Source organism: Sebastes fasciatus, chromosome 22 (assembly GCF_043250625.1).
Source record: "Sebastes fasciatus isolate fSebFas1 chromosome 22, fSebFas1.pri, whole genome shotgun sequence".
NCBI classification, from domain to species: Eukaryota; Metazoa; Chordata; class Actinopteri; order Perciformes; family Sebastidae; genus Sebastes; species Sebastes fasciatus.
Window position 1 is genome coordinate 17,353,083 of NC_133816.1, and position 12,791 is coordinate 17,365,873.

At 39.7% G+C, this 12,791-nt stretch overlaps 1 long non-coding RNA gene across 1 annotated transcript; it reads right to left on the bottom strand.

Annotated features, from left to right (window-relative positions):
* Positions 1-620: 620 nt before the first annotated feature.
* Positions 621-8,140, bottom strand: LOC141761047 (uncharacterized). Its single transcript, XR_012592514.1, has 3 exons — positions 8,062-8,140; positions 1,250-2,807; positions 621-746 (listed from the first exon to the last, which is right to left on the bottom strand). It is a non-coding gene; the product is annotated as an uncharacterized LOC141761047 (long non-coding RNA).
* Between the last annotated feature and the right edge of the window lie 4,651 nt (positions 8,141-12,791).

The window sequence follows — 12,791 nt, forward strand, 5'->3', positions numbered from 1 at the left end:
ACTTCTGTGCAGAAGACTTTCATAATGCCCTTTCAATATTGTAAATCACATCTTTACAGCACCGCATGACGTTTGGACAGCGAACAATATGAAATGTAGGCTACTTTAGTCATCAGTGTAACTACACTGAGAGCGGAGAGTCGTCAGTCAAGACAAAAGCACATTTATTAAGTGCTGCTGTTGGTTGAAAAGAGGCTGTCTGAATCCGGTCCAAACCTTCCTGCTATCACAGATCATGCAGACAAAGTACTACAGGACACTAGACGAAATATTATATCGCACTGCTCGCAATAAATAAACAGAAGATATTGATGGGTGACCAAGAGAGGTGGGGTGTAACGTGACAGACAAAAAAAACAATACACTACACTCAGCACCAACCCACGGATGTGTCTCAGGGTGACGTGTCTATGTCTCACACTGAATTCCCACACATTACAGTGGATGCAGCAATTGTTAATCAGTCTCATTTTTATCTTCTGAATTGAAAATTAATTTTGGTTGAGGGTTTGGGTACGCAATGTGCCATTGAAAGGCATTGCACCCCAGTGCTTCCCTTTGGCATCGGGCCCGGTACCAGCTGATATAGGACACAGTGTGCTGCAAGGAAACAATGAAGAAAGAATGTACCTGAAGGGCTCTCCCACTGGGCTCATGCAGGTTGTTCCTGACTCGCTCCATCAGGTAACTCAACAAGGAGTCAGGAGTCTTCCCCACATTGTCTTTCCTGGCAGAGTGTTGCATATCTAGTGGTAGAAAGACAACAGAAACAGGACATACAAATTTTTATTAATCCATTTTTCTAAATGATCTCCTCAAAGACCAGCTTGTCACAATCGTCAGTGAGCCATTGAGTGAAACTGAACCCAGGCAGCTGTGCTGCATCAGCTGTGTATGAAACTAAGCTGTAAAACATTTTGGCACACGATATGTAGCTCACCGTGTCAAGATGAGTCACACCTGTTGTTTTTAGCACTTCAAACTACTCACTGCTTTTAAATTGAAGGCCTTCTGGAAACAGTGTTAGACAGAAGTCCCATTTACAAATGTGTATATAATGATTTAACTGTGTTTTGCCTGATTTGTTTAGTGAAGTCTAATTCTGACCTGTAGCTGATCTATAGCATTTTGTTAAAGGACCAGTGTGTAACAATTAAGGGCATCTATTGGCAGAAATGGAATATAATATTAATAAGTATGTTTTCTTTAGTGTATAATCACCCGATAATAAGAATTGTGTTTTCGTTACCTTAGAATGAGACGTTTATATCTACATAGGGAGCGGGTACGCTCTCCAAGTCCGCCAAGTTGCACCACCATGTTTCAACAGAAGCCCAGGAAGGACAGACCTAAACTCATGTTTACAATGTTTACTGAGGTAATAAATCAGGTGAGGAGTAGCCTCACTTTCTCATAGACTTCTATACAATTAGACTTCTTTTTGCAACCAGAGGAGTCGCCCCCTGCTGGATATTAGAAAGAACGCAGGTTTACTTTCGCATTGACTTCACTTTTCAGAACCGGAGGTTGCCCCCGGATCAAAAGTTTGTTCCATGATGCAACTTACTTCACCTTTGCGTTTGATTTTTAGTCACTTTACAGCAATCAGACTTTGTGTTACTTGTTGATTCGATAGAAAAATGTAACATTTTTTAATATGTAAGTATGCAAACAAGAATAAAGACAAACCTGCTTTTTGATGTCTGTAGTCAAGGACAGAAAAATCACCTTCTGTAATGCAGCTGAATGAAGAGGATGAGAGGAACTAACTGTACAAAGGCAGGGGTAATTCATCAAAATGGTAATTAAGGTCACTGAGTCAGGAGCCAAACTTCTTTATCCTGTTTTTCTCTGAATAATTGAGGAAGTCATTAACTACAAATTGTGTTCATTGTCTATTGAGCAGCTCTTTGATGGATCTTTCAGATTGGAGAAAAAAAGATTCTATTTGTGGGTTTTGGACGCTCTGCACCTTGAACAAGTCGTATTTCTCCTGCTGCTTAAACAAGAAAAGTTGTCCGGAGTTACAGTAATTCTCTGTTTGAAAGTGTAGCCATGTGCAGCTGTACATCAGGAGTACGCTCCGTCAACCTTTCCTGCATAAATACAATTTGAAGGAAAACAGAAAGCCTGATTATCTCAAAGAGATGAATAAATACAAATTAGCTCTGCCATCACATTCCAAATGTCACTTTGTTGATGTTGAAGTAAGATGCGGTTAGACGGGAGCTACTTTTAGCGGGGAACCAAATATGAGATGACAGCAAATAACTGTGACAAATGGCGTCTGTGTAAAGTGTCCCATTTAGTGGAGATCAGCAACATAAGGGGCGACAGTCTGAGTCAATTAATATTTAATGTTCAGACACTCACAGCAATATAATTCACTGCAATTATGCGCAGATGAACTTCTCTTACTCAATCTGAGGCACAACAATCTCTATCCCTCTGCCGTGTTGATCATTCAGCTGTTTTCAGAGAGCTGTTGCAGTTCAATACGTAGTGAAGAAGCAGCAGCATGGTCTGCAGCAGAAGACTGATGAGAGATATATGAGACCATGGTTCGATCTAATCTCGTTTCATTTCCGTCTTTGGTTCCAGTTTTCCTTGTTTTAATTTCTTAGAGGTTAGGGTGATTTCCTGAGCAGAAGGCATCAGATGTAGTCGTGTTCTTTCTCAAACATCAGTCAATGTGCAACTGATGTAGTACCGATCTGTCTGTGTGTGATCTCACCTTGTCTGAACTGATGCTTGCTGTATTGCTTCCAACTGGAGGCGTCATTCTTAGAGAGGCTCTGTCTGCCCGACTGAGGAGAAAACAAACACAAACACATGGATGAATACACACTTAAAGGTACAGTGTGTAGGATTTGGCGGCATCTAGTGGTGTGGTTGCAGATTGCAACCACCCGAGTACCCATCCTCCCACTCCTCCCTTTCCAAGACTGTGGTAACGTGACCCACCGAGTGCTCAGGGGCCATCCTCCAGCGACGGAAGTCAGACGGCGGCTAACGTTACCACAGTTTCACAATCGTGTCAGAGAACTACGGTGGCCTTCAGCAAACGTAAATACGCGAAAGGCTCTCTCTAGAGCCAGAGTTTGGTTTGTCCGTACTGTAGAAACATGACGGAGCAACATGGCAGCTCATTCTTAGCTAACGAAAACACAACAATTCTTAGTTTCAGGTGATTATAAACTAATGAAAAAAATTATATTATATTCCATTTCTGCTAATAGATCCTCCGAAATGTTACACACTGTTCCTTTAAGGCCTTTACACACCAGGGGCATTTTTTTTGTGCGATTATTTTGCACGTTAATAATTTCTTTTGAACTGTTGTTTTTGTTATGAAAACTTAATGTGAATATTACGCAACAAAAAAGCAACACTTTTTTCAGAACGAGGTTTTTCTGAGATTTCGCACCACGAATGAAGGCATCAACCAATCACATTGTGAGGAACAGATTGAGTTGCGCCTATATTTATTTAAGGATAACACGGAGGCTCTGTAGTCCGAACCAAGACAGCAAACGTTATTACCCCTTTCACCCTTGACAAAGGAAGCGCAGACCAGATCCACTCCTTCCATTGTTACCTTTCAGAATAAAAGCCCTAGATTTGCAGGCATGTATTTTGCATTTCAGTGTCGTTTATTCGTCACGCCTTCGGTGTGTAAAGGCTTTTACACGCAGATACAGCAAGCACGCCGTTGAAAACATGGAAAGAAAACTAAACACTTGCACACTTATTCATGCTCAGGGATATTTTCCAAGAGAAGAGAGGCATTGCAGCAAGAGAGGCATTTCATGCTGTGATTGGAGACTTAAAAAGCAGAAAATACTACTGGAACTTATTCACAGCACTTGGGCATGCATGGACAACATAATAAACAGAATGGGTAGAGACAGCTTGCACAACTGCGTGGGATGAAATCTGATAGACTGTAATCCAATAGTTTTGATTAACTGCCAAATTCCTTAATTTCTCTTTAATCAGTGGTGCATCTGATTAGCACTATCACCAACCATTGACTCTTTGTCCCCACAAAGCGGTTCTTGTTTTTCAGAAGTGTCGTCAAATGTTAATGGATTTCAATTCACACCCACACAAACCCACAGCCATGTACAAACTAACTGTACGACAACACAAAAGCCATCCGTGGAGTGTTGATCCGCGATGTGTCTATAGTAATGTAGTGCTATTGACTTGCAGTGGCATGTGGTAAAGTGGCAGATTGACAGCAGTGTGTCGAGAGCAGAGCATTGGTGCTGAGAGGCCTTCTCTCTCTCAACTACGGGGTAGCTTTTAGCTGCGCCTCATGCTGCGTTTTTCAAAGGAGCTTCAAACTGAGCCTGAATCATAAAACTGGCAAACAGTGAACACAGCAAAGACACATCAGAGTACAGCAGATGAGGACCTCTTATATTGATTGTGGTAATGTACTGGATTGACTGGACAGAACGTGGATGGGTGGATTTGACGCTGTGAGTTGATGCATCAGGGGAATTTTCTGCGCAGCGTGTCCATTTATATACGTGTGTGTGTGTGTGTGTGTGTGTTGTGTTCTCAGATGCACTGTGTTCGATGGCGTCTCGGTAGAGCACCAGGCTCATGGGCACTACGCAAGGTGTTATGTTGAAGTCCTCCAGCTGCGTCTACATGAATTTCCTGAGACCCTTCATGTCCAGCAGGTCCTCATAGACTCCAGATTCACTCAGGAAATCACCTAACACACACACAGGAACACATTCATATCTCCAGCCGTATTCATCAATCTGTCAGTTAAGATATTACAATCCATAGATTCTCCAAACGATAATTAAATCACAGCCCATCCTCTAATCCATCATCTTATCTGTGAGACCATCTTTACACCATGACAGTAATGAGCTTTAAAGGTTCATTCAGCCAAAATACTACTTTCTGTCTAACGAGTTAATTAAGTTCAACTTCCACCTTTGACAGTATTACAGTTTAGCTTCAGCTCTTTTTTTGGGTCATGCAGTTCAGCTTTCAACTCTACCAGTTTTACAATTCAGTTCCGTATTTTCAGCAATACTTTGCAATTAATTTCAGCTGTCAGCATTCCCACGCTTTTTAAGCAGGAAATGCATTTTCTAGTTTTACATACTTATTTTAACGTAATAAACACTTATTTTACATAACAAACATACTTATTTCATGTACTTATTTTACGTAACAAACATACTTATTTCATGTACTTATTTTACGTAGCAAACATACTTATTTTACGTAATAAACATACTTATTTTATGTACTTATGTTAACGTAATAAACATACTTATTTTATGTAATTATGTTAACGTAATAAACATACTTATTTTACATAACAAACACACTTATTTCATGTACTTATTTTAACGTAATAAACACTTATTTTACATAACAAACATACTTATTTTATGAACTTATTTTACGTAACAAGCATACTTATTTTACATAACAAACATACTTATTTTACATAACAAACATACTTATTTTATGTACTTATTTTACGTAACAAACATACATATTTTACATAACAAACATACTTATTTTATGAACTTATTTTACGTAACAAGCATACTTATTTTACATAACAAACATACTTGTTTTACATAACAAACATACTTATTTGATTGAATTATTTAACGTAACAAATATACTTATTTTACTTACTTAATTTACGTAAAAAACATATTTATGTTGCGTACTTATTTTATGTAACAAACTTAATGATTTTACGTAACAAACTTAATGATTTTACGTACTTATTTAACGTAACAAACTTACTTATTTTATGTAACAAACATACTTATTTTAACCAAAACCACAATGTTTTGTGAAGCCTTTGTTGCCTAAACAAGTTCTGTGCTACAGAGGCTTGCGGCGTTTACTTACTAATGAAAAACCCTTGACAGCTCAAGATATTCTCTTCATTCTATTTAAGGATATACCAAACATTAAAAGTAATTCACTTGGTAAAATCTCAAATGTTGCTTGACCTGAGACATATTTAATTGTTGCACTATGTTCAAATGTATTATGTATCAGGATAAACCCCTTGAAATGTCCCATCTTGCTTTTGGCCAGGCATCTAGGAATCTTTGCGTGGTGCTTGTTGCAAATGGCAGCAAGAGGTACGTGAATTATTTAACTTTATAAAACTCAGAGCTGAATTTTATTTGCGCCATCTGGGTGAATACAGAGCCTTTCAATTAGAGAACAGGATGTTCTTCTCCTCTGTTTCTGAGTTCGGCTGATAAAGTGGATTTATTTTTGTAATACTTCACCCACAAAATGACCATTTGTATAATTATTCTCTCATCCCACGTTGCCTTGAATTCTTGAAGAAAACTTTGTTTTTCTCGCATGCCTCCACAGTGAACGAAGAATCCAAAAACAGAGAAAAGTCTTGATGGATGAATGAAAGCTACATCAAAAAATCCATTTACAATCTCTCACACAACTCGGGCAGTATAATCAAAATCTCGTTTATCCAGTCTCTGCTCACTGCTTCCAAAACACACGTGCATTTTCGCTAAAACCGTACAATTTAAAACACTTACGCAGACTTGGATTGTACTGCACAAGTCGTGTGAGATGTTGTAAACTGATGTTTGATATAGTTTTGCTGTCAAACCCTCTTTTCTCCGTTTTTGGATTCTTCGTTCACCGTGGAGGCATGTGAGGAAAACAACGTTTTCTTTTCAAAGAATTCCAGGTAACACAGGGTTAGTAATTGATATACAAATGGTCATTTTGTGAGTGAAGTATTCCTTTAAGATCTTGCCTGATGCAGCAAGTTTATTTGCAGAACACTTAATTGGAATGATAAAAAAACCTGATAGTAAAAAAGAGAGAAAACAGATGCAATCAATAAAACGCTGCTGAGATAAAAATGCCAAAGAGGCTTATATCAAGTTCTCACCTCAAGACAAACAACAACAAATCAAAATGAAATGCTATATCACTATCACAGACAACCAAAACCAAAATGACAATCAAAAAACAAGCATCCATAAAACAACTAAAGAAACGATAATTACTTGTCTATCATTAAAAAGGAAAAAATGACCATCCTAGTGATGTTGCAAGCCACAACTCGTCTGCTTAAATAAATTAGACTGTTTGATGGTTTGAGATCTTAATAAATCAGAATAACACTCTTGAACAGGGAGAATATTTATATTACAGCTTGAAAAACAATCTGACATTTACAAAAAAAATGATAATCATCTCTCTAGTTGATAACAAGAAGCTATATTCTCAGACTCAGACACATTACGCTCTGCAAGAATAACACTCAATGCTGCATCTTAATGCAGTAAAAATCACATCATGTGACACAATTAACACTGTAGACTTAGTTTAGTGCTTTAAAATGACCACACAGCTGTCCAACTGGACAGTGGAATAGAAGGAGCATGAGCTAAAGACAGGTTAACATCCATTGAATCTGATAGATGACTTCTTTGTCTTACGCATATTTGTATTTCTTACATACCTTGACAAAAAGCATCCTAAAATCTACTTGGCAGGCCTTGAAATTAAAATCAGATGAACATTAGTTTATAACATTTTCTGCCTCTTTATTACGATTGATTTGACCGTGACAACGTACGCTATAATTAAGTGAATAATGTAATAACTTTGCAATAGATTTCAATTGAGTCATTAGATTTAGTTAACAGATTTCCCATAAAAATGTCAACCCAGCACTGATGTATTCTCTACACACACTGATCAATAACTCTATTATGAGAGGAAACCCTCCCATGAATATCGGGCTCACATCAAGATTTAGCTGTGTGTTATTGTAGTGGTAGAAAATATGTGTAATCTATGCTCATACTGTAGAGTGGATAATACCTAGGAGATTACACACAAAGATAGATGGGACTGCGCTGCTCACAGAGTATTGATATTCAAATATCCAGCTGATAATATCACGAGTCTGGAGGGACAAGCAAGCGGAAGGAGCGGTAAGATAACTTGATTGAGCGGGTGAGAGAAGAAAATATGCACAAAAGAGAGCGATAGAGAGATGCTGGTTACCTGAAGAAGCACTCGTGGATCCAGACAGTGGATTTTGGTAATAGGGAAGTCTGAGTGAGCTCTCAGCAGACTCTGAAACACCCAGAGGGAGACGGGGAGGTTGACAGAGAATACATATACATACATAGTTGAGTTCATCCTCATAGAAATGTAAAAAATATCATTGTGAATATTAAACTAAATAGCATATCGAAATGGATTAGTTTCTATTTTGTACATGCACATTTGTCATATATAACAAAAATAAACTAAAAAGTCGCATTAATGCGCTGAAGAAATTAGTGGCGTTAAAACGAATTTGCATTAACACGTTATTATCCGTTAACTTTGACCGCCCTAATTGGGACCTACAGTAACTTGGTCTGATGGGTTCTGATGGGTTCTGCTAGGACTGAGGACTGTGAGCGACTCAGGTTTCAGTCAGACTTACAGTAAACATGCTGGTCATGGCTTTGTTATTGAGGCGTATTGGCTGTCTCTCTGGAGAACTGCTGTCATCAAAGTACACAAACATGTCAAAGGGTGGGTTCCCTTTCCACTCATTGTCATATTCATCGGACTATTTTCAGCTCAGGTTTGGAGTCTCTAAACCATACAGAGCCACCACAGAAAGAGGATACGTCCACCCCTCTGCCTCATGATGTAGTCAAAGGAAAAGTTCTGAAAACAAGTCAAAGTCATGCTGCTTTTAGCCCTTCAAAATCCTTAGTTACTGTGTGCCCTCATGGAATAACACTATAAAATAAAGTGAGCTATATATTCTAAATAAAACTACTATACTACTACTACTATAGTAATAACCCTTCCCCCTTCATCCCACTGTCCGACAACAGAATTTGTCCAGGAAGGTGTGGATAAAGCCAGACTCGGCAGATGAAGCACAGACACTGGTTAGTTGGGCGGGGCTCGTGACTGGAAGATGGTAGCAGACTAAGGCCAGAGGCTCTGCTTCCCAGCAGAGACCAACCTCTGACCAGACCTTGTGCTATGATCAAGCTTACAGCGCTTTGGGAGGATGCAGTGGAGGAGGCCTACGAGCGTAAGAAACTGAGGTATGCTGATCGTGCAGCCGACGCTCAACAACGTGGCTGGAAAGCATTGGTCCGACCAGTTGAGGTAGGCTGCAGAGGGTTCATAGCCACATCAAGACCTCTCTAGAGTTGCTGAAAAAGGCAGGCAGTGGCTCTGGATGAAGAAGAAAGACTCCACCTGGGCCCCCTAGGTGAGCTTTGGTATCTAGGGGGTGATCCCGGGACGCCGGGAATCACTGCTGAACCCTCTGGAGGCGTCGTGGGCCTATCAGCGGAACACAGAGGAAAGAGGGCACGCACTTGATAACCCAGAAGATGCCATCGCTCACTTGATCACCCTACTGAGTCTAGGCAACCTGCCTAAGGTGTGCAATTTAAGGGATACCAACAACTAGTCCTACAGAACAAATCATGATGAATAAGAGCACATAATCGTAGAATCTGAAGGGCTGGAAGCAGATCGAGTTTGTGTAGCTTTTAGTTTAATGAGGCAGAGAGCCAAATGCTTCCTTGAACAGTTTGAGAAGTTCAAACCTAAAGAAATGAGCAAAGATGTGTCTGGCGTGAAAAGAAAACTAGCCGTAACAGCATAATACAGTTCTAAGGTGGCCTGAGACCCAGACTCTCCAATGGTCTTCACCTCCTCCTTAATCCCTGTAACTTCTGGTCGATCATGGTACCGTAGATCTGCCTGATCTGGGACTCCTGCATAGAGAAAAGACAGGTCTGTTCAGGTTTTATTCATCTTGTAAATTACATGGATTTCAGTGTTATAGTAGTAAAGAAAAAGAAAGAACAGGAAACACATAATGAAGGACATACATCAATGAAAGATGAAGGAGAGTAACAAAGCCATTTCATGTTGTCCACTTCACATATTCAAGAGGCAACCCTATAATTATTTCCTGAATGCAACATGGCTAAAAAGCAAATTTATCTGGTTTCTCTGTGGCAGGCAGGAGATGAGAAGAGTGGAGCGGAGCGAGGGAGAAGAGAACAAATAAGAGGATGAACCAGGAGGGAGAAAAAGGAAAGGGGCCGGGGACAAGTGGCGGAGGTAAGACGGACCGGGAAAGGTTGAAAGGAGCACAACAACAGAGATGAAAGACTGACAGAAAATTGAAAAAGACTGAAAAGAGACGAGGGGTGAGCTGGAGAGGGCGTGAGCAATGAGTGGAGAGAGCAAGGAAAGTATAAAAAAGCCAAATGAAACAAAAAGAAAGAAACAAAGAGATTGAGGAAATCAAAAAAAAAAAGAGAGACGGGGGAAACATTTGCAGCCAGGCAGCCTTTCAGTCAATCATAATCTCCTGGGTGTTGGATACGAGAGAGAGAGAGAGAGAGAGAGAGAAAGAGAGAGAGAGAGAGTGCAATTTTGCAGTGGTTATCATTATCATCACAGCTATAATCATAATCAGGGTAATTCCAGTGTGGGGAGATGGAAAGGCGCATGGCACAGGGTGATGGAGGAGGATAAAATGTCAGATAGGAGGAACAAGGACATTACAGGGTGTAACCATGGCGAAATGCACAGAGACGGGGATACAGCCAGTGGATGAGAGTGAAAGCAGGACACGGGGTGGAGAAAACAGACAGATTGCTAAAATGAGTAGGAGGCTCTTTTAATGAAATCAGACAGTCACAGGTTTACAAAGCCTGTGTTGATAATAATAATAATGTTTTTAGGGCACCACAATGTAATGACAACGTAATCACCCAGATTATAAAACCAGGGTCGTCTGCAGTTTCGATACTCCTTCTACTATTACAACTACTATTACTGAAATAGAAAGTAAAAGACTAACTAATTGAAAACATGTGAAATTGAGAATAACTGTTATATCCATTATATAAATATATAATATTTGACTGTTTCATAACAAAAAAATTATAGCAAAGAAAATATCTTCTTTATCAAATGGTACTGGAGAACTTTCAAGGCTTTGCTTTTATATGTAATGGATAATACAGTTTAATATTATTGCTATTGTAAAACAGGGTGTATGCCTAAAAAGGAAAAGTGTAAATTTTAGGGCTGTCAAAGTGAGCGCGATAATAATGCGTTAATGCAAATTCATTTTAACACCACTAATTTCTTTAACGCATTAACGCGACTTGCGATTTTTAGGGTGTTGCGGACTCAATTTTAAAGCTAGAATGAAGATGATGGCATCATATGAAAACTAGAAAACCTAATGGATCCATTGATACCAACCATGTCATACTAGCTTGTCGTGAAGGAGGCTAAATAACGCTCCAAACTTACACTCAATTTTGGCGAGGAAAAACCGGCATGGTTATTTTCAAAGGAGTAAAATGAGAACGTTTGTGACCCGGTTGCCATGTTGAAATAAGTTGAGGAAATACCAAGTACCGCCCACCAGCCAGAGCAAACTCTCTCATTTAACAGCTAAACAGTACACTACAAGATGATTCTGAAAACATGTTATGCGAGAAATAGGCATTACAGTAACAGAATATTGATTCATATTTGATCAGCGCTGCCTAGTTTGACCGTTGATTGGAGTTCGCGAGTGATTGACAGCTGCCTTCGTTGAATGAACAGCCAATAGGAAAGCTCTCTCTCTCTGAAATGACCTGTGATTGGCCAAAGTCTCCCATCACAGGTATTTTAAAGACTAAAAACAAAGCCATGAGGAGGAGCAGAAGTCATATTTCACTCAGAAGACTTGAATTACAATAGGCTGAATGGTTATTATGGAATTTTTGCACAATGATGCTAAAAACATATTCTGCCTACTGCCTCTTTAATAAACTGATTAAGAAGGTTGGCTTCGTAATTGGCTGGAAACCAGACACTTTTGAAGTTGTGGTGAAGAGGAGGAACTGAACAAACTGTTATCCATCATGGATAATCCTGACCACCCTCTCCACCACCTACTGAACAGACAGCGGAGCATTTTCTCGAACAGACAGATTCAGCTTCGCTGTCACAAGGACCGATACAGGAAATCTCTCCTGCCCAAAGCAATAACCTTCTACAACACCTCACCTCGGTCTGACACAGAACTCTCACCTTTACAGTTTCTGTCTCAATCATACTCCATTCTGTTTTGCTCCTTCAATAATCTATCTGTCTATCTATTCAAGGTTCTTGTATACAATTAGTCTCACACACTGAAAAAGACAGTTAAGACGTGATTGTGGGGGAGACGCTAAAGGAGGCAGAAAAGTGATAATGTCTAACAGTAATCTCACACACACAATGCTCTCTCTTAGCTTAACAAACTTAAGGGTCTGTTGTTGGTGGTTAGCCCAGAAGCAGTAGTCCAGAGGTGGCTGGGAGCCAAAGCGGTCAGGTGCAGATGTGCTAAGGTCATCCAGACAGACCAGCAGGTGTTTCCTGACTGCTGGCACAAACACAACTTTGGTTCTCTTTTCTATTCGGCGATGTTCTGGATGTTATTAGAGGTGGTCTGGACAGTGGTGGAGAAACAAAGACAAAGAGATTCAGAGAGAAAACACACTGTTATTTCATTGTGTAACCAAGCAGCCGGTTGCACCAGCTGTTTAAACTCGGCCTGTGAAGTGCTTAATAAGATGAGAATTAACTGCAGTGACTCCACAGAGTTTAGCAGTGACTAAATATGAACACTTACCAACTACTGGGTGCATAATAGACTAGTGAGAAACACACAGACTGACCTCACTATGAAAATAACACTCTATATTTGTCCA